The sequence below is a fragment of the Tamandua tetradactyla genome, chromosome 19 (genome assembly GCF_023851605.1).
Source record: "Tamandua tetradactyla isolate mTamTet1 chromosome 19, mTamTet1.pri, whole genome shotgun sequence".
Classification (NCBI taxonomy): Eukaryota; Metazoa; Chordata; class Mammalia; order Pilosa; family Myrmecophagidae; genus Tamandua; species Tamandua tetradactyla.
This window is the reverse complement of record NC_135345.1, coordinates 65,087,235-65,110,106: the sequence shown is the minus strand read 5'-3', so window position 1 is coordinate 65,110,106 and position 22,872 is coordinate 65,087,235. Positions and strand designations below refer to the sequence as shown.

Here is a 22,872-nt window from a genome sequence, read left to right as displayed (position 1 = left end):
GTGTTGAGGCTAAGAAAGGGAGAAACACCTGGTCTGTATGAGTCTGTTTGAAAGGGAGAAATATATAAATAGGATGCATATATAAAAGTATAGATGATCAGAATGAATGAAAACTATTATTGTAAGCAATAAATAATTGGTAATATTAAATTGTTTTCATAGAAAATATTGTCAACTTTATTTTTCTTTTTTCAGAGTGGGTTTCTAGTTTGAAAATTATGCTGAATGTCTATGCAGATATTTTGACTACTTAGATAACTAGGTAGATAATTAAGTCACAAGATATTTTGCCTTCATATCTAGTAGTAGACAACTTAACTACTGGTATGCATACATGTAATACCAAAATTATAATTAAACATCAGTGAAACAAAAGGTTAGGTATCAACTAAGCAATGAACACTAAATCTATTAAAAATAATTTTTAGATGTCTCTTTGACCAAGACAGTAATGTGAGAACTGCCCTGCCACTGTTCGCCCACAGAATATTTTAACAATGAGCAAAAACAGCAAAGTATCATTCCCCATAATTTCAGAAAGCAGTTAAAAGTTTGCTGTAACTGGAAGAGTGCCAAATCAAGAAAACTGCTTCAAAACTGGTAGGACAATTTGTGATGTATTTGCTGGTCCTTCTCCCACCCCCTCTTTGGCACAAAGTGTAGCCTGCCTACATTTCCCGTGCGGGTCACTGTCAGAGGGAGCACAGACACCTCTGTGCACATACAGCAGTGTCTGTATGTGAGTGTCAATCTATCTGGTGGCAGCTTGAAAGATTAAACACGAATCTAGCTCACCCTTCCAAAACTTGCTCTGCAAGCAGTACCTCTTGACAGCTAAAGCAGTGAAAGAAACAATTATACTAGAAAGGGTTGTGGCAGAGGATTCTAGGCTTTAAATGTATACAGTAGAGCTCCGTCTAGGGGGTGAAAGTCTATTTCATAAGGAATAGAGGGGATATTGAGATTCCTGTGAAGGGGAACTTCCTAATGCCACCAACAAACCAGCATAAGCCAAGGACAGGAACACAGGCACAAAAAAAATGGAGACTTTCACTTTCACTTTAGGTTGATATTCTTGGTAGGAAGGCTGAACAACGAAGGAGAGCACCCTCCAAACAGGGGCTTTTTGCCAATGTGCAAAGTTTGTGAAAGTTGGTTTTTTTTCAATCTACCCGATTTACTTTAACATTTTTCCCCCATTATTTATTTTTAATCCATATTTTTACTTATCTGTCAATATGTAGATAAAAGGAGCATCAAACACAAGGTTTTCACAATCACATATTCACATTGTGAAAGCTGTATCATTATACATTCATCGTCAAGAAACATGGCTACTGGAACACTGCTCTACAGTTTCAGGCACTTCCCTTTAGCCTACAAAAGGTGTTTTTTTTGCATAGATTTGTTTCGTTAGCTCCTAGCACTCAAGGAAATTTTGAGTGCTATACCATTAGCTGTATAAAAATTTGAGGAAAAGACATCTCAAAGATTAAATCCCAGAGTGAATGATGGTAAGACAGACAAACAAAAAAATAAATGATGGAACATCCAAAGGGTCAAAATTAAAAAAAAAGTTCAGAAACCAGCAATGAAGAAGACCAAATTTTGGATGTAATAGAAAAGACTTTTAAAATTTTCTTAAATGTGTGCAAGGAGATAAAGGTAAACATAGAGAAAGAACTGAAGGCATCAGAAAAATGATGGGAACAACATGAAAATCTCACTAAATGGATATAAATTTTGAAAGGAAGCCACTTGAAGTAGTGGAGGTTAAAAAGTACAATATTTTAAATGAAATGAAATGAAAAATTCCCTAAGCAAAATATTGCAACAGCTGATATCAACTGGAAGAAGAAAGATTCAGTGAACTCAAAAACAAGATAATTAAAATGATTTGGGATGAGTAGAAGAAAAAAGAATGAAAAAAACTGAACATGTCCAAAGAGATGAGTGGAACATCATCAGACATACCGATATCTGCATTATAGGAATCCCAGAAGAAGAAAGAAAGGGACAGAAAGAATATTCAAAGAATAATGGCAGAAAACACCACAAATTTAATGAGATATATAAATAAAACTTTGAATAAGCCCAATGAACTTGAAAAGGGTTCAATTTGAAGGCAACCGTGCCCAAACAATGTCAAACTGTTAATACACAAGAAGAGAGTTCTGAAAGCTGCAAGAGAAGAACAGTGCATTATCTACAAGGGTCCCTGATAAGACTGCATCAATTTCTCATCAGAAACCATGGAGGCAAGAAAGCAATGGGAAAAAATATTTCAACTGTTGAAAGAAAACAATTGACAAGCAAGAAATTTATACCCAGTAAGACCATCAATGAAAATAAGGGAGAAGCAAAAGCTGAGAGGGATTATCAGCTACAATCTTTCCTACAACAATGGTAAATGGAGTTCTTCAGACTGAAATGAAGGACACTAGAAAGTGGATTGAAATAGCAGATGGAAATAAAGATCACTAGTAAGGGTAATCACATGAGTCATTATAAATACCAATTCTGTTGTACTGCATATTTGGAATGTAATTCCACTTTCTACTTCTTACAGGCCTAAATTATAAATGCATAAAATAATGATGAATCTAAAACTTTATACATACAATATAAAAATATATGAATTATAACAAGTAAAGCAAAAAGATGGTGGAGCATAGGGAAATAGGAATTTAGTATGCTATTTAAGTAAAGTTGTCATCAAATAAAATAGTGACTGTTATAGATTTTGAGTGTTAATTTAAGCCCCATGGTAACCATAAAAATACATGAAAAATACATGCACACAATCAGAAGACCCTCACCTAGACACTAAAAAAAAATAAAAATCAAATAAGCATCATGTAGGTATTAATTAAAGAATTGTAGAACAAAAAATTATGAGATTTGTAAAGGCTACATAGCAAAATAACAACATAAAGTCTTGTATTATCAGTAGTGACTTTACATGTAAATTGACTAAAGTCCCTAGTTAAAAGACAGAAATTGGCAAAATGGGTAAAAAAAAGCATGACCCAACTTCTAGTTTGCTAGCTGCTGGAATGCAACACACCAGAGATGGATTGGCTTTTAATAAAAGGGGATTTATTTTGTTGGTTCTTCAGAGGAAAGGCAGCTAACTTTCCACTGAGGTTCTTTCTTACGTGGAAGGCACAGGATGGTCTCTGCTGGTCTTCTTTCCAGGCCCCTGGGTTCCAACAACTTTCCCCGGGGTGACTTCTTTCTCCATCTCCAAGGGCCCGGGCTGAGCTGCAAGTGCTGAGATGAGGAATGCCAAGCTGCTAGCAGTGCTACGTTGCAATCTCCCATTTAAGCACCAGCCAATTAAGTCAGACGTCACTCATTGCAGCAGACACGCCTCCTAGCTGACTGCGGATGTAATTTGCAACAGATGAGGTTCACGCACCATTGGCTTATGTCCTCAGCAACAAGACTAGGTATGCTCACCTGGCCAAGTTGACAACTGAATCTAACTAACACACAACTATATGTCGTTTACTAGAAATTCACTTAAATTCAAAGACACACGTAGGTTAAAGCCAAAGAATGAAGAATAATGCACCATGCAAATAATAGCAGAAAGAAATATTAAGGAAGACAATAAGGAAGAAACTGTTTCAAAGAAAGTCATTATCTACTGATGAAGGGATTTCAACAAGAAGACATGCCAATCATAAGTAAACATATAAGTACCTAAAGGCAAAGCCCATCATATATGAAGTAAATATTGAAATATTTGAAGATAGAAATATTCAATTCTACATTAATAGAAGTAGAATTCAATATACCACTTTCAATAATGTATAGGACACCCAGATAGAAGATCAATAAGTAAATATAAAGCTACATGATACTATATAAGTTTGTTTAGCTGTCAGAATGCAACATATCAGATATGCAATGACTTTTAAAAAAGGAATTTAATAAGTTATGAGTTTACATCTCTAAGGAAGTGAAAGTCCTGGATTATGGCACCAACAAGAAGTCCCTTTCACTCAATAAAGGCTGATGTCTTAACATCTCTGTCAGCTGGGAAGGCACTTGACTGGCATCAGCTGGTGCTCTACTCATGGCTCCCTTGTTTTCAGCCTCTGTTCCTGTGGGGGTTACTCACTTTGCTTCTCCCAGGCTGGCTTTCATCTCTTGGCTTCCCTAGGCTCTCCCCAGCTTCTGCTTGCTTAACATCTCATGGGAAGCTACATCACAATGTCTGCTGGGCTCCAGGCATTTCAAACATCTGTTTCTCTGTTCTACAAGTGTTGGCATCTGTGTCAGCTCTACTGTCTCCAAAATGTTTCTTCTTTGAGGTCTCCAGTAAACTGATCAAGACCCACATGGAATGGCTGGAGTCACATCTCCACCTAATCAAAAAGTCATGCCCAAAAGTGGGCATTCCCCATCTACATAGAGTGGAGATAATCTATCAAAATTTCCCACCTACAATACTGAACCAGGATTAAATGAAGTGGATGTTCCCACAAGATAAGATGAGGATTTAAACAGGGCTTTTCTTAGGTATATAACAGCTTCACACTGGTACATATACCACAAACCAGTTAGACCTAATAGACTTATATATAGTACTTCACCCGACACTATGAGAATACACATTCTTCTATGATGTACGTGAGTTATTCTCCAGGATAGACCATAAATAAAGTTCCTAAAACAAGTCTCAATAAATTCAAAAATATTTAAATCATCCAATGTATTCTCTAACTATAATGGAATGAAGCTAGAAATTAATAACAGAAAGAGAAATGGAAAATTCACAAATATGTGAAAATTAACAGCATACTCTTAAACAACTAATGGGTCAAAGAGGGAATCACAAGGAGTATCATGAAATATGAAGTGAATGAAACTGAAAATAACGTACCAAACCTTTGGGATTCAGAAAAATCTATGCTGAGAAGGAAATGTATAGCTCTGAATGTGTACACTAAAAAAAAGAAAAAAAGAAAGAAAGACCTCCAATCAGAGTCTGACCTCAAAACTGGAAGATCTTAACAAAGATTAGAATGGAGATGTGTGAATGAAGAATAAAAAATTAAAAAGCAGTAGAAAGAATCAACAAAACAAAAAGGAGGTTCTTTGAAAAGATAAATAAAACCAACAAATGTTTAGTTAGACCGACAAAAAAAAAAGAGGGAGAATATGCAAATAGCTAAAAGCAGAAATATAAGGGTGCATTATAAATGAAATCACAGAAATAAAAATGATTATAATAGGATATTATGAACAACTTAGTGAACAAATTAAATAATCTAATGAAATGGATAAATTCCTAGATATACACAAACTATACACACCGATTCAAGAAGAAATAGAAGTTCCCAGAAGACCAATAACAAGTAAATAGATTGAACTAATGATAAAAAAATTTCCAATTAAGAAAAGCCCAGGATTAGAGTGGCTTTACTTGTGAATACCACTAAATGTTATAAGAAAATGTATTTCAATCCTGCTCTTCTGAACAACCGAAGTGGATGAAGCATGTCCTAATTAAGTTTATGAGGACAATATTATACTAATTCCAAAACCAGAAAAAGATAGTGCAAGAAGAGAAAATTACAGACAAATATGCCTCATAAATTTAGATACAAAAATCCTTAACAAATTACTAGCAACCGAGTCAAACAGCATGTTAAAATCCTTATACATGACCACATGAGATTTATCCCAGGTATGCAGGAGTGTTTAGATACTGGTGACAGCAGCACAACAATGTAAACATAATTAACACCAACTAATTGCATATTTGAAACTGGTCTAAAGGGAAAATTTTAGATAGTATATATGTTTCTAGAAAATAATTTTTAAAAAAACAACACACGACTATATAACATAAACAATAATTCCTAATATAAACTATGGAAATTAGTTAATAGTATAATTATAATACTGTTTCGTCAATTCTAACAAAGTCATCACCCTAATGTAAAGTGTTAATAGCAGGGAAAACAGTGTGAGGATTGGAGGTATTTGGGAACTCTATATTTGCTACATAATTTTCTTTGTAAATCTCAGCTTCTCTAATAAAAAATAAGTTAAAATAAAAAGGTATTAATCATGAATGCAAACATTTCATACCCAATAGTAATATTCTGATTTCAGGGGTTTTTGGGTGTATTTACTTGGAAATAAATTATTTTTATATGACATAAAATAACATATGCTGCATTTTAAAATTACAATGATAGCATTCACTTAAGCTATAGATTAAACAGTGGAAGTCAAAATCACTACAAGAATGCAATTTTCTTATTAGGGAGGTGTGGTAGATTTTGCTATGTACCCTGAAAAATGAACCTATTGAAGAAGGGCCACTTGGAGATGTTATTTTTAGTTGAGATGTGGCCCTATTGAATGAGAATGGGGCTTAATCCCAATAACCAGAGCCCTTATAAAGTGAAGCAAACAGGAAGATAGGTGAGGGAAAGCCACAAGGCATAGCTGCAAGCCTAATTGGACTGAGAGGTCTTAGCCAGGTGAGGTAAAGAGAAATAAAAGCTGAGGAAACTCGGCAGCTAGCACCTGAATTTTACAGACTTTGGGGTAAAAGCATTGCCTTAGTGGTGCCTGTATTTTGGAATTTTTCTAGGTTCAGTAGCTAGAGCCAATAAGTTTCCACTGTTTAAACAAATCCATTTTGTGATACTTGTCAGAGCAGCCTGGCAAATTAAGACAGAGGGGGCAAAGGTATTAACTCTAAGGTAGTAAAATGCATGGAAAAGTAAACAGAAAAAGAGACAAACAGAAATGATACATATGAAATATATAAATATATATATATATGATTTTTCTGTCAAAATTTATGTAAAAATTCTCAGTATTTAAGCATTTATTTCTCATTCAGAAGTGCCAGATTTGGGTCTTCTTTTCATGCATTTTCATTCTGGACACTAGGATGGAAGAGCATCTTCTATTTTGGCAGAAACAAAAGGTGACTGGCAGAAATACATGACGTTCCTTTAACATCACTGCTTAGAACTGCAATCTGTCAGTTCCTTCCATATTCTATTTGTCAAAGAATATTTTTTGTCCTATTTTTGTTCCTTCCATATTCTATTTGTCAAAGCAAGCTACAAGGCACTCCAACAGTAAATTTCTCTGTTGGGGATTACAGAAAGAGAGTGAATTTTGTGAAAAATAATATAATTTCTCTCATAGGCTGTGATCTTGATCATACATAGTTAGCTCCCTTTCATCTATATGAAATACAAAGTGTCACTTACCCTTAAGAAAAATAACTCCAAAATCTCAAAGAATCAGAACATGTAGCTCAAAGTCCATGATCTTTTGATAATTAATTTCTACATCAGATCAAGATGAAATTCTTCTGGATCTGGAAGTTAAAGAATAAAAAATTAGAAGAAAGGAATGAAATAAAGAAAAGATAAAACAACAGACTCAATACAATAGTGGAGAAACACAGTTCTATCCAAAGGAAAAATAATTGAAATCTAGATCAGACATCTAGAAAAATTCCAAATTCTGTCCAAGAATATGTTGTGAAATTCCATTTGAAGGGTAGCATAAATTCTTCGATTAGGCACTAATTCGGGTTCCTAGTAATAGCTTGCCAGGCCCTTATTTATGATGGCTTCGACTCCACCTCTGGATAGTTCTTACATTTTCATTATAATTCTTGGAACTCTTCAAAAGTGCAATAGAGAATATTTCGTCCTTGCTGTTTGAGTAGCTCTACCAGTCAGCTTTCTGTCCATTAAAATAATGGTTGCTCAAGAACAAAATACCATGCAAATTGACATAGTTTCTGTTCATCCAAGATGGATCCATGCCATCTGTCAATTTTATTTGTACATTTTTTCAAATTAATTAATTTTTCTTAGGGCAGCAAGAAGTCTTTATATAACATGTGACAGCCTTTCACTAAGAGGTTATCTTCCAAATTTCAGAAGTTCTGGATTCTTCCTTTTCTCTGTACTACTCCTCCACCAATTATTATATTATTCTGCTTTTGCGGCCTTAATATTATTTTTTAAACTCCAAAAATATGCATGATGGGTGTATAGGTGGGTCAGTGGTAAAATGCTAGCCTTCCATGTGGGAGATCTGGGTTGTATTCCTGGACTATGCACCTACCAAAAAAATATGTATGGCCTACAATAACACACAGTATTAACCCACTGGTTTGCATACTCACTGACAGGTTCCTACCCCATGCAATAGATTTCATTTAGAACTGGTCAAAGATTCTCTTTGATGTTAGCTGAGAAAATATCTCCTATATGTCACATATTGTTCTTATGGTAGAAAGCAGAGTTTGGCTAGGAACTTGTCAGGTTGCTTAAAGACTCTGTTTGGAACAGGCACATTGACACTTCCGTACAATTCCATGGACCAAAGCAAATCACATAGCCAAGAGCAGTATCAATGGAGTAGGTGGGCATACATCTCCCATGGTGGAAGGAAAGAACGAATATTTGCTGAGCAATAATAAAATTGCACAGAGGGAAAATTGGCCCATTCATGACAATATTCATAAGAAATATAAAATTAATAAATATACCTATTAAAATAAGACTTTCAAACTAGATTAAGAACAAAAAACCACCCACACATATTCTACTAGTAACTGAAAACCAAAGCATAAACAAATACAAATTTAAATTTTAAAAAATGAAAAAAGACCTCTCAGGCTTATATTAAATCTACAAAAACAGGATAGATAACTAATATCAGAAAGGTAGACTTTAAGATAAAAAGCATTTGAGATAAAGACAATTACTACATAATGAGAGAAGTTTTGTTCACTAATGAAATATTACGATTTACACCTTTGTGCAACTGAAAAAATACCTGAAAATACAGGGAGAATAAATTGGTAAAAAAAAAGGGGGTAAATTGATGAATTCATGGTAATTGGATATTTCAACAGATACCATTCAATTGATGGATTAAAACCACCAAAAATAGGAGAATTGTTTTCTTCCTCCATTTTCCTTCTATTTCATTTCCTTTCTGAGAAATTCAGTCCAAAAGGCAATATCTGGGGTAGAGTAAGAGCAGAGTCTGTGCCAGGCTAGGGAAGGAAGGCATCCTAGCCCGGCACAGAGGGTCAAAACATAAGCACAGTGAGTAAAGCATCCTTGAAAGGCAGCCTAGTACAGTGTCAAAGCCCAGGGTAATGAGGCCATCTGCACAGGAGGATGGCTTGATGAACAGATTAGTGTCTTTCTGGTCAGAGGATGGCATCCTTGAGATGTAGCAGGCTCATATAGCATGAGAGATTCCATGTGCATTGAGGAGGGTGTTCATGTGGGAGGCGCTTAAGGTAGCGCATTAGATCCTGAGAAGGATGAGGAACGTGACTTTGTAGGAAAACTTCAAATTGCTATGCATTAGAGTACGGATATAAGAGGAAGATGTAGTAGCATGGTGGGTAAGCAAAGTAAGGTGAGGAGGGCATCAGGGAAGTCACAGACACCTGTTAAGTGGCCATGATCTAGCATATATCTCCTTCCCCTCCTTCCCTGGAGAAATCACTAACACAAGCCATTCTCCTTTTACCTTCCTACCCCGGGAGCTGTTGCATCTAATGAAAAGTTCTGACTAAAACTTAAACATGGAAACTAGGGACAAGCATCCTCAGATACTTATCAAAACAGGAATTCTCAATGGCAGGTTCCCCTCCCCTAAGATGGATCAAAGTCCCACTCACACAGTATAGAGCTGTCTCTCTTCTTTGACATGAATTGGGGTCTGCAGAGCTACCAGTCTATGGACCTCAACTCAGAGTAGTTTTTGGCCAATCCAGGAGATGTGCCATGATGAGACTTCTTCCCCAGCTCCTATGAACTCTTTGCATTGTGTAAGTGACAAGGAGAATTATTTGCCCTCTTTATTCCATGTAAGTAATAGGGGATCACTTGCTGAAAGATTCTGCTATGCTCTGAACCTGTGTGCCTATCATGTACCTTTGTAACAACACATTTCACAGAGGGCATCTGCATAAGAGAGTAGGGTCATCCATCAAGGGGGAGAGGACTCCAGAACACAATTGGAATGAGTAGGGAATGACAAGAGATTTAATAGATATTGATTGAATTGATCAAATCATTAAATGTATATGGATTATGGGAATAGGGGAGGGAAATATGGAAACCATGATAACTAGAATAAGGCCCATGCTGTTGGATTCAAAATGATTACATTATACTGAACTGATGGTTTTCAACATACATAGGTAGACATAGAAATAAATACAATTGTAAATTAGCAAATTTTATGGGAATCTGTGTGTATATGTATGCACTGTCTGATACACAAGCTACTAGCAACATATGGTTATTTACTTTAAATTTAATTAAAAATTTCATACTTCTGTCATAATAGTCACATTTCAAGTATTCAGTAGTTACACGTGGTTCTAGTGTACTGGACATGACAGAGTGTATATGCCGTGCATGTATGGACATGTACGTATTTATGTATCTATGTATACAAGTGTATATGTGTGTCTGCATATACACATATGTATATGTATACATAAATGCATAAAACTAACAATACACCATACAGAGCTATTTTTATTTCTGTATTATATCAGTCTGGTGATACAAAGCACATAGAAGCTTTAGGATGAAGAATTATTATTTATAAGGTAACAATAAAAACTATAAAAAATACCTTAGGGCAGGAAGACAGTACCTAAGGAAGGAGTAAATTTGGAATGAAGGTGACGGTAGTTGACTTTCCAAATTGGTGATTCACATATTGTAGGGAAGGATATGGTTTATAGTCCATGCTTTAGACTTACCTTTGGAAGCAATCAAAGTTAATATCACTAATAATGTAACTAGTAGAAAATGTTTGTCACCTAATAGGATACAATAAGAAGGAAACAGAATCCCTGTTATTTTCCTGCTGAATAAGTATTACTTGAAACTAATCATGAAGAAACATTTGAAAAATCAAACACAAGGACTTTCTAAAAATGAACTGGCCTATAGTCTTCAAAAGTTTCAAGGTCATAAATGTCAAGGAAGGACAACAAAAATTCTACATTGGAGAAGAGTAAATATAAATGGCAAACAAAATGACATATGATTCTAATCTAGAATATTATCTTTTAAATGGCTTAATAGGAAAGTTAGCAAATAATGAGCCATATCTGAGGTTTAGATAGAAGTAGGATATTAATATTAATTTCTTTATCTTAACAATTTCATTGTATTTATATAGGAAAATGACTTTATTGTAGGAAATAACATTCTAATGTGTCTGGGGATGATACCACATCATGTCAACAAGATGTATGTAATTTACTTCTAACTTTCCTGTAATTGGAGAATTTTTATTTTATTTATTATTATTATTACTATTATTATTATTAAATTCTTTTTTTTTTTTACATGGACAGGCACCGGGAAATGAACCTGGGTCTCTGTCATGGCAGATGAGAATTCTGCCACTGATCTACAGTTGCACCTCCCAATTTGGGGATATTTTGATGAAGCAAGAATATAGAAGATCCAAATAATATCAATCTGAACAACAAGTTACATATAGAGTGTTTTGAATCTAATAAGTATAGATCCAAAATTTTTCCCTCTGCCCAGAAAAATAATTATGAGTTGATTATGGGTTGGGCCATAAATAACTTCTCAACAAATTGAAATATGTAGTTGTCAAACAGATCATTATCTATGACAACACAGTTAGCTTGGAAGCAAAAAGAACACTTTGCTTTTAAAACCTTTGATTTTTGGAAAATTAAAATATGCTCTTTTTCACACACACACATGCATATACTGACAAATAATTCATCAAATAAAGAAGAAAACAAAATACAAGATACCTTTGCCCACACTTTTCTTTCCAATATTTTTTAGTTTGCTGACACCAATGCTTCAAACTATGGTGGAGCAACAGGAACACTTTTACACATGTATAAAGTATGTAGCAACTTGATACAATTGCTTTTTGAGAAATTTGGCAGTAAATAAATGAAAAGATGTAGATTTTCTAGAATGCAACAATTTGATTATTTGGTATATAATCTAGAGGAAAATACCAGCTGCACAAAAAAATCCATGAACATGTAAATAGCAGCATTGTTTAAATAGCACAAAATTGAATTCCACTTAGATACATACAGAGAAAATAAGTGCTAAATTACCTCGCAAATATGATACTAATAGGAAGAGCAAATATCAACAAAGTACCTAAACTTCTCTCTCTCTCTCTCATACACACACACAAACACTCTCTCACACACACACACAGAGCAAGAGATAATTAAGAAGCACATGCTATGCCCAAAATTATAAATAATGCATAAGAAGGACAAATATAAATTCAAGATTGTGGTTACTTTTTAAGGAAGGGATAGGGACGTATGGACTCCAGGAATATTCCACAGCACTAATAATTTTTAAATTATTTTGTTAAATAATAGATATAGGAATATTTATTATTTTTAGACTTTTATATCTGAAAAAAATGTATACAGAAATGCTAAACATATAAGTTATTTGAAAGTTAAAAGTAAATAAATCCCATACCAATATATGATTCCCATCTTCATCATTTCTTTGGTCAAAATTGCAGAATATTTGTAGCTGTTAATAGTTTTCAATTTAAAATGAAAGGTTTAATCTAAAAGTTTGAGAGAAAGATCAAAGGTGAAGGAGGAATTATAACAGAGAAGATAGGATTTAACAAATGAATATGACTGCTGAATCTTTATATGGATATTTCTTGCAGTCTCCATTGTCTTAGAGCAGTTAGAAGCAAAAACTTCAAATTGTGGAACAGTAATCCATATCAAACTCTGAAATCTATTCTTAGCTACTTGTACAATGGACTCTGAAATTTATTGTTTTTGTATAAATGTCATATTTCATAATAAAAGCAGTTTGAAAAAATGAAGCTATTTCTAATTTGGATGGAGGGTAGACTTCTTCATAACTTTTGTTATATTTGCTGCAATCTTTTGGTTTTAGGGAAAGAGTTAGATAGATACCACACCTTTATTATTCTACCTTCAATGAAAACCCTTATCTATAATGTTTTAAAGTAGTTACTATAAAGTAAACCCATTTCAAACATAGAAGTAATCTATTGCATGTATTTGTGACCTAAAATTTCCATGTCATTACCCTTTGTGCTCTCATAGTATTTTATTCTCCAGAAATTCTCATGAGCATCTGTTGTGAGACAATCTTTGTAAATAATATCATGGAAGCACCAACAGATGTGACCTTCTAATGTCTGTATAATTAGTAAAAGAGCATATCTTGCCTATTTATCCCAGCCTTAAGATGGACACAAGTTACACTGAATTAGGGAAAAATTCACATGAATAGCTTGAAGATATTTTTAATAAAGGAGGATTTTTTTTCCTTTTTCAGAAAATGGAACCATCTACGCTCTTAACTGGGTATTTTGCTCTTCATTGTCTAAATAGCCATCCAGCTCTCATTAACTAGGGCTGTTTTCTTATGATAAATCTCCACTCAACTAACTTTTATAAATTAATAGATAATTACTATATGCTTGAGCACATTTTTCCCTATAAACAACTAAGTAAAAAAGAATGAGAAGGTTAAAAGAATAAACTTTCCATTGAACTAATTCTGACTATTCAGTTTTAATTTCAATCAATTTTTTACTTCATAAATTTCCAATTTCCCTATTGATTGAACGTCATAGTAAATTAGCTGAAAATCAAACAGAACTATCAACTATAAACCATAACACATATACATGAGAAACTGAATATTTTAGGCTCAAGCTTTAAGGAAATAATCATTTATGAAAGGAGATAAAATAGAAACAAATCTTATTTTTTTATGACTTGAAATATAGTACTTCTTAAACGCACATAATGCTAAAACTGCATATTATAATTCCTTGAAATTTTACTCCAATCTGTTTGTCAATTACCAAAAGAAGCATAATTGTATTCTATAACTGTCTTTGTACACAAGCGGGAGAATAAAGAAAGATAGCAATATTATTATTCTCTTTTACATATTAAAGTACAATATAGTTTATTCAAAATTATTTATAGTAACATGCAAACAAATGCAAGTACGTATTCATAAGCTGAACAATTTCAATGCTGTCTGAAACAAAGCTGGATCTTATTAAGCAAGCAAATATGAATATCTCTTAAATGGCAACCTCTTTCTACTTAAAAGTCAAAATTCTTCTTTGTGATTTAAAAAGGGGAGACCTAGGGTACAGATTATTCTGAAACACTAAGCCTTGAAATAAATTTTACATTCAGCCTACCATGCTCCATCTTATAAATCACCACAAGCATATAAGAGTATTTATGAAACAAAAGACAATAATAATCTAATCAATATCATTGTGGTTCTGGTTCTATTAAAAATAAAATAAAATATCATTCAAAATTTTCCATGCTTGGAAAATATCTTGGTAGATATCCTGATGCTTATTTTTATTTTTGTTTTATTAGAACAATGATAATAATATCATTTTCCAGAGTTTTCCTACAGGATTAAGCTCATCAACTACTGTGGTATCGAACTTAACTCATCTGCTTTTGGCTGCTTTCCTTCTCTGTAGCACTTTTCCAATCCTTGCATAAATTTGTCAATACCTCCTAAATAAAAAAATCAGACCTGAATGCTTTTCCTAGGGTCTGCTTGTGGGGAATTAAAACTAACTTGATACCAGAAATGGACAAAGAAAGCAGATACTCATGATGAGATTCTGTACTTGAATTGCTTACTAACAAGATAGCAACTAAATTACATTGTTGTGGTAAGTGCGGTGGTGATAAGTACTGGTGTGCATAACGTTAGAATCTTTTAAGGTCCTTACATGTGTTAAAATTAGGATGAGTTACAAGTGGAATGACTTTAGTTATCATATGCAAAAAAATGGTAGTCGTTGGGATTCTAGATTTGTTTGGTTATTATTAAGTGCCATTGATTCACTCAAGGAGGACAATGAGAGGTTCAAATTAGCCAACCACTAAGTCATTGACTGACTTGGTAAAAACCAGAAGTCCTGTGAAAGCCACAATTCCTCTAAAGAGGATTTAAGGAGACTCATCTCCTACTGACTGAACCCAAGAAGAGGGAGGGACAGACAATAGAATTGCAGAGAACACATTTTCCAATCTTTGGCAATTCTTCTTGGTATAGCTTTGACAGAGGAATAATGAGACCCTGAAAATTGGGAATGAGCCATCTACTTGGATGTGATTGAGAACTTTGACCCTCTTGCACTGGAATGGAAGCCTGCCCATTCATGGGCAATATGTAGAGGCTTCTATTGAGGAGAATACCTCAAATAATGTATCTGTCCTCTTGAAAATTTGCCCTCACATTCTATAAGGTGTTCTGCATCAACACCAAGATCGGTTCTCAGCATAGTCTCATTCAGCAACCATGGCATTGTTTCAGGAAGAAAGGAATTAGCCACCAAAATAGCTTCAAGGCTGGGTTAATATTTTAGCAAAAGAAAAAAAAAAAAAAGGAACAGGAAAAATATGACTTGAAATGGGCTTGGTTTACTGGAATGAAGGATAGAGGCACATAACTAGTTTTAGGGAAAATTTACTAATATGGATCACCTTCTTAAAATTTAGGATTTAATATTCTGGAACTGGCCTTAATATTCTTAATATTCTTCTTCTTGAAACTTGGGAGTGAAAAATCAAATGAAAAATTATAATAATAATCTACAATACATGAGATGGAAATGAAAGATATCCATTGGCAGAGTTTGAAGATGGGGCCTGAAATTTTAGTTTGTTCCCATGCCAAAAGAGATTTATTATGTAAGCCTAGGAGACCTGTCAGTTAATTCTATTCCTTTGGAGGGCCTAGAAGACATTCCTTTCTCTAAATCAATGAACAGCATGCTAATGATAGAACTCCTGGCATCATTAAAAAATATTATCATTATTTCTCCTTTGTAGTTGAGGGTTGATGATAGAGTAACTGTAATGAATTGGGTTCCTAAGTATAATGCAGATAATATAATTCCAGAAAGCAGAAGCCAAGAGACAGCATTTAAGCCACAGGAATAAGATATATCCAAGTACTGAAACAAATAGAAAAGCTGAATGACAACTATGCATCCTTGATTCACAGGAATCAATGGAGGTGGCTAAGAACCATAGGGTTCTTAGTGATGAGATGGATGCATAGCCATTGAGGTACTGTTTGACCTATATATAAAAAAATTAAAGAGCTAATGAACCCATTAATGGAAAATGATGAACCCTCACTCAGTTTCTAATTCTTGGTATTTGAGAACATGAATAGATAAGGCTGAGTCACACTGAGATAGACCACTACAACACTGCAGGGAGTATATATGGCAGCATTTCTCCTAATAATTCTCTAAAGTCAACCCCAGCCATTTATCAGAGGAACTATTCATTGGGGAAAGAATGACATGTAGAATTTTCAACAAATTTTGGATTGAGTAGAAAATTTACAGAGACAACAGGAGAACTAAGATAGCATTTTAGTTAATATGAGGATGTATATAGGCCAAGTGAGAAAAGAAGTGGCATGAAGCTATCTCTCAGTAAATTGTTCATGGATTCACACTGTGTTCATTCCCTGATCCAAGATTGTAATCAAGCTCGCTGTTTTTAAAAGCTGACAGAGGGTGGGCAATGGTGGCTCAGTGGAAGAGTTCTCACCTGCCATGCCAGAGGCCCAGGTTCAATTCCCGGTGCCTGGCAATGTAAAAAAAAAAATAACAAAATGAAAGCTGGCAGAGTCCTTCCTTTGGTTCCTTGCCAAGAAGACTAAGAACTATTATGGTAGGAAACATCAAAGGAAAACTCCTGAATCTTATCTCCCTGTGTCCAAGTTAGTCAATCCGAAGCAATATTGCATCTTAGGTTAAATGGCAGAGAAAAGTGTCACTCTCAAAGACTTAAATAATTGAGGGATGATAACCCCTATCATAAACTCCTTTAATAAACTGTCTGACCCTATAGCAACTGTATGGCTTATCATGGTTGCCCTCCTTACTGTGAATTTAAACAAAATACACCACTAATCATGGCTGCACTTTTATATGTGGTATGTTTCCTAGAAGAGACGCACTCAACCCTGCACTTGATTTGCTGCTTTTAATCTGACAAATGCATACTATCATGTTAATGGAAACTGGGAACATGTTGGCAAGTGCTTTGTTTGTCTTGGTAAGACCTGTAAATGCCACTGGTGGGATATTAAAGTATATGCAAATTCAGAAGACTAGCACACCAAGATATTCCTACAAGTTTAAGGATATATTATTTCACCTTGCCTTTCCCACAACCAAGAAAGACAGAGGCACAGCACTTGGTAGGCCTCATAGAGTTTTGCATGTAGCAACTATTATTCCAGCACATGTATCATATTTTTTGGAAAGCTGAGAATTTTTAGTAGGACCCAGAATAAGAGGGGCAGATTCAGAATTCAAAACAAGCGGTTCTGTTGGTTAGACCATATGATCTTGAATGCTATATAATAAAAGGGATATTGGTTTCAAGTAAGGATAAGATGTAGAATCTCTGAAAAACTCCAATAGAAGAGTCACAATTCAGTCACTGAGGGTTTAGAGTAAGGTCATGTTAGCTGCATTAAAGATTTGCTTATCATTCAAAAAGGCAGTTTTATTAGGCTCTTGCAACTAGTTTGGACTGCATTCCTGACTGATACATCAACTGACTGTGCAACTGATGCTATTCGTCATGAGGTTGGTATTGACAAATCCATAAGTCATAATATTGGGCAGGCAGTCAAAGCAGCAATCCATCAAATAATGGAAATAGCATATTCAGGATTAGTCACCAAAATATCTGTGGGGCCTGCCTTATATGTATGAATTGGAACAGGGAGAACATGAGTGAAAATGGATCCTTGGGTAGTGAAGCAGTTTGAAAAGCACAAATAAGTTATAGAAATAGATGGTTCAGACCCTGATGCCTCTCATTTCTATTTTACTTACCCTCTCCATTAAATAATATCTATTGAAGGGTTGTGCTTATACCACCTATTGTTGAAAGAAAAAAGTGGACTTATTTGGTTCAGAGATGAGATTGTTTGATATATTAATGTGATCTGAAATTGGACTTCTGTCATTCTACAAATTCCCTTAGGATGGCTCTGAAAGTCAGTGGCAAGAGGAATTTCTCTGTTGGGAGAACTTGGAGCTCTGGAGCTAAAAGATAGAACTGTGGGGGTGAGCACATTTATGGATCCCTATTTCTTAGATCAATGCCCACATGAGAGCATGAAAGAGAGAGGAGCACTGAACTACCTAGGAATAAGATACCTCAAGTGAGTTGAGTTCAGCCAGTCTTTACTCTCAGTAGTCCCAGGTCTGACATCATGGTGTCATGAATAAGTTAACCTCAGCAGTGGAATTGGAGGCCACGTATAGTTACAAAAGTGTGGACATACCAGAGCATCCACCTTTTTTTATGAGACCATGTTTTCCTTTTAATTTTGTTTTAATTTTATTGTATAGTATAACATATATACAAAAAAAAGAAATAAGCAATAGTTTCCAAAGCACTCTTCAACAAGTAAAGGACAGATCCCAGAGTTTGTCATGGGCTACCATACAAACCTCTCAGATTTTTACTTCTAGCTTCTTCAGAACATAGGAGACTAGAAAGTTTAAATATTTTTTCATCACCACAATCAACTATTATTCTTTCTTTCCTGTGAAAAATAGTATATATACAAAAAAAGCAATAAATTTCAAAGTGCAGCACCACAATTAGTTATAGAACATATTTCAGAGTTTGTCATGGGTTACAATTCCACAATTTTAGGTTTTTACTTCTAACTGCCCTAAGACACTAGAGACTATAAGAAATATTGATTTAATGATTCAGCAACCATAATCATTTGCTAAATGCTATCTTCTCTGTAAAACTCCACCATCACCTTTGATTTTTCTATCCTGTCTTTAGGGGTGTTTTGACTATGGCCATTCTAACTTTTTCATATTGGAAGGGTCTGCCACTATATGGGTTAGGGAGATGGGATTATCTGATATTCTGGAGAGGATGGGCCTCCTAGGTTTTAGCTTATCTGATCCATGGGCCCATATGGATGTTGTAAGTTTCTGGAAAGTGACACTAGTGCATAGAACCCTTGTGGAATCTTATATATTGCCTGAGCTATTCGTTAGGATTGGCTAGAATGACCCTTGTTGGGGTTTAGCCAATTATGATAGAAATATCTCACTGAAGCTTTCATAAGAGCAAACTCTAGAGCAAACTCTCAACTGTATCTGAACTCTCTCTGCCATTGATACTTTATTAGTTACACTTCTTTCCCCCCTTTCGGTCATGATGGAATTGTTGATCCCATGGTGCCAGGGCCGGAGTCATCTCCCACATTGTCAGAGGTATTTTCACCCCTAGATGTCATGTCTCACATAGTGGGGAGGGCAATGATTACACTTGGAGAGTTGGGCTTAGAGAGAGTAAGGCCATGTCGGAATAACAGAAGAGGTCTTAGGTATACCCATAGGTAAGCTAAGCTTCTCCGTTACCTACATAAGCTTCACAAGAGTAAGCCTCAAGATCAAGGGCATGGCCTATTGATTTGGGCGTCCTTATAGTTTGAGACAGGATCAGGAATTTCCTGATGATAAAATTTAATTGTTCAATATTTTTTCTCCCATACCTCAAAGGACTTTACCAATACTTTTTGATTATCTGCTTTTTATACTCTAGGATGCATCCAGGCATTACATTAAGCTATACAGGATTAAAGGACTTCTAAATTTCTTATTCTGGACTCCATTCATTTCAATTGTTCAAATGAGCTACACAGATAGGTTGGGGTAGATTATGTGCTAAAGTAAATTTAGGTTCCAGACCAAATAAACCTTTTTTCCTTCGGTCTCAAAGAGTATGTGCGGTTCTAAAATATAGACATTTTATATTTTTTTGTTCTGAATTACTGTAACCCCAACCTGCTCAGCTTCATTTTTATCTCTAATTAATAGGCTATATATATATATAATCATTACAACTCTGGACTAAATGTGTCTGCTATAAGAGCTTACAATCTAGGCCCCTGTTTTCTTGTTAGCATTTTCTAAAGAGAACCATACCATTGTTGCTTTTTGTTTCTTGTTTATTTTGCCTCACCAAATGTCCCACACATTCATTCACATCATTGCTTACCTCATGACTTCGTTCCTTTTTGTAGCAGCATGAGATTCGTTCATAAATATACACATTGTTCACCAATCTATTTCTCAGTCAGTGTATTCTTCAGCCACCTGCAGTCACCAGGGATCATGTATAGTGCCCAAAGTCCACAGTCCAGCAACACTCTCAATTTTAGATAATTTCATTGTTCCCAAGAGAAAGAAAACAAACACATCCTCATCAAAAGAAACCTAAACCTCCTCTTAACTCTTGTCCCTCCCCCCCATTATTTACCTCTGCTGTTGTTGTGGTAGTGCTGATGTTTTTCTTTTAAACATAGTCCATAACATGCAATAGCAGTTTCCCCCTTGTACCCTGGACTTAAACACTCTTTGTACCTTTGAAGTAGTTCTTGCAAAAACTGATTTATATTTTTAGTGTTAATCAGTGAGACACATAGGTCTATACAACCCATGTCAATCTTGTTTATCTTCAATATGGTAATATTATTTATAGACCCACTAAAGAACCACCTTCACTCCTGTCTATTCCATTACATTCAAGCTCAACTTCATCAGATAACTGTTCATCCATTTCTGGATTCTATGTATCTCTAAGTCCCCTATATTCTGTACTATCAGCTTCTGATTTTACTTTTACCACGGTCATAAAAGTAGAATCATATGGTGTCTATCCTGTTGTGTCTGGCTTATTTCACTCAGCATTTTGTCCTCAAGGCTCATCCAACTCATCATGTGCTTCAGGATGTCATTTCATCTTAGTGCTGCATAACATTCCACCATATGTATGTACCACATTTTGTTAATCTATTCATCTGTTGATGGGCACTTGCTTTGTTTCCATATTTTGGCAATTGTGAATAACGTTGCTATGAGCATTGGTGTGCCGATGTCTGTTTGTGTCAGTGCTTTCAGCTTTTCTGGGCATATGTAAAGTAGTGCCATTGCTGTGTCATAAGACAACTAGATATTTAATTTCCTAAATAACAGCCAAACAGTCTTCCATAGTGGCTGCACCATTAAAACATTCCCACCAGCAGTGCATAAGTGTCCCATTTTCTCTACATCATCTCCAACATTTATAGTTTCCAGTTTGTTTAACTGCAGCCATTCTTATAGTCGTTAGGTGGTATCTCATTGTACTCTTGATCTGCATTTCCCTTATAGCGAATGAAAATGAACATCTCTCCATGTGCTTTTAAGCCATTTGTATTTGCTCTTCAGAAAAATGCCTATTCCTATTTTTAGCCCATTTTATGATTGGGTTGTTTGTTCTTTTGTTGTTGAGTTGTATGATATTTCATATGTATATCCAGGATATCAAACCTTTGTCTGATATATGATTTCCAAATATTTTGTCCCATTGAGCTGTCTGCCTCTTCACCTTTTTAACAAAGTCTTTGAGGGTGCAGAAACATTTTATTTTGAGGGCTCCCCATTTATCTATTTTGTCTTTTGTTGCTTGTGCTTTGGATGTAAAGTTTAGGAAGCTACCTCCTATTAACTATGTATTGAAGAGATTTTCTTACATTTTCTCCTAGAATATTTATGGTGCTAGTTCCTATATTTAGGTGTTTGATCCACTTTGAATTAATTTTTGTATAGGGTACAAGATAAGGGTCCTCTTTCATTCTTTTGGCTATTGATATCCAGTTCTTCTATGCCCATTGATTGAAAAGGCTATTTTGTCTCATCTAAGAGGATTTGGGAGCTTTGTCAGAAATGAGTTGACCATAGATTTGGTGGTCTATTTTTGCAGTCTTGATTCAATTTCATTGGTCAATGCTTCTATCTTTGTGCCAGTACGATGCTGTTTTCACCACTGTGTCTTTAAAATAAGTTTTAATGTCAAGGATCGTTCATTCTCCCACTTTGTTCTTTTTTGGGATGCTTTTAGCTATTTCGGGTCTCTTTCCCTCAGATGAATTTGGCAACTAGCTTTTCCAAGTCTTCAAAGTAGGTTGCTGTTGTTTTGATTGGGACTCTGTTGAATCTGTAGATTAATCTGAGTAGAATTGACATCTTAATTATATTTAGCCTTCCTATCTAGGAGCAGGGAATATTTTCCCACCTACTTAGATCTTCTTTGGTTTCTTTTAGCAATGTTATACAGTTATATAGTCTTCTGTGTATAAATCTTTTCCGTCCCAAAATAGTGATGACAGTGGGCATTCTTGTCTCATTCCTGGTCTTAGGGGGAAAGCTTTCCGTCTCTCTGCATTGAGTACAGTGCTGGCCATCAGTTTTTCATATATTCACTTTACCATATTGGGGTAGTTACCTTTGATTCTTATAATTCGGAGATTTTTTTTTTATCAGAAAAGGATTTTGAATTTTGTTAAATAATTTTTCAGCATCAATTGATATGCTCATATGATGTTTCCGTTTTGATTTGTTAATGTGCTGTATTACATTAGTTGATTATCTTGTGTTGAACCATCCTTGCATTCCTGGTATAAACCTCACTCAGTAGTGGTGTATAATTCTTTTAATGTGTTGTTGGATTTGATTTGCTAATATTTTGTTTTTGCATCTATATTTATTATGGAGATTTGTCAGTAGTTTTCCCTGCTTATAGCATTTTTACCTGGCTCTGGTTTTAAAATTACATGAGCTTCATAAAATGAGTTAGAGTTCCATTTTTCTCAATTTGTTTGGAAAAGTTTGAGCAGGATTGGTGTTACTTCTTATTAAAATTTTTGA

At 34.8% G+C, this 22,872-nt stretch overlaps 1 long non-coding RNA gene across 1 annotated transcript in view; it reads right to left on the bottom strand.

The window, feature by feature from the left end:
- Positions 1-22,872, bottom strand: part of LOC143663689 (uncharacterized) — a 148,173-nt gene that overhangs the window by 1,153 nt on the left and 124,148 nt on the right. The window contains exon 2 of the long non-coding RNA XR_013166123.1: positions 7,254-7,363. This is a non-coding gene — a long non-coding RNA (uncharacterized LOC143663689). The remainder of the gene's footprint in view (positions 1-7,253; positions 7,364-22,872) is intronic.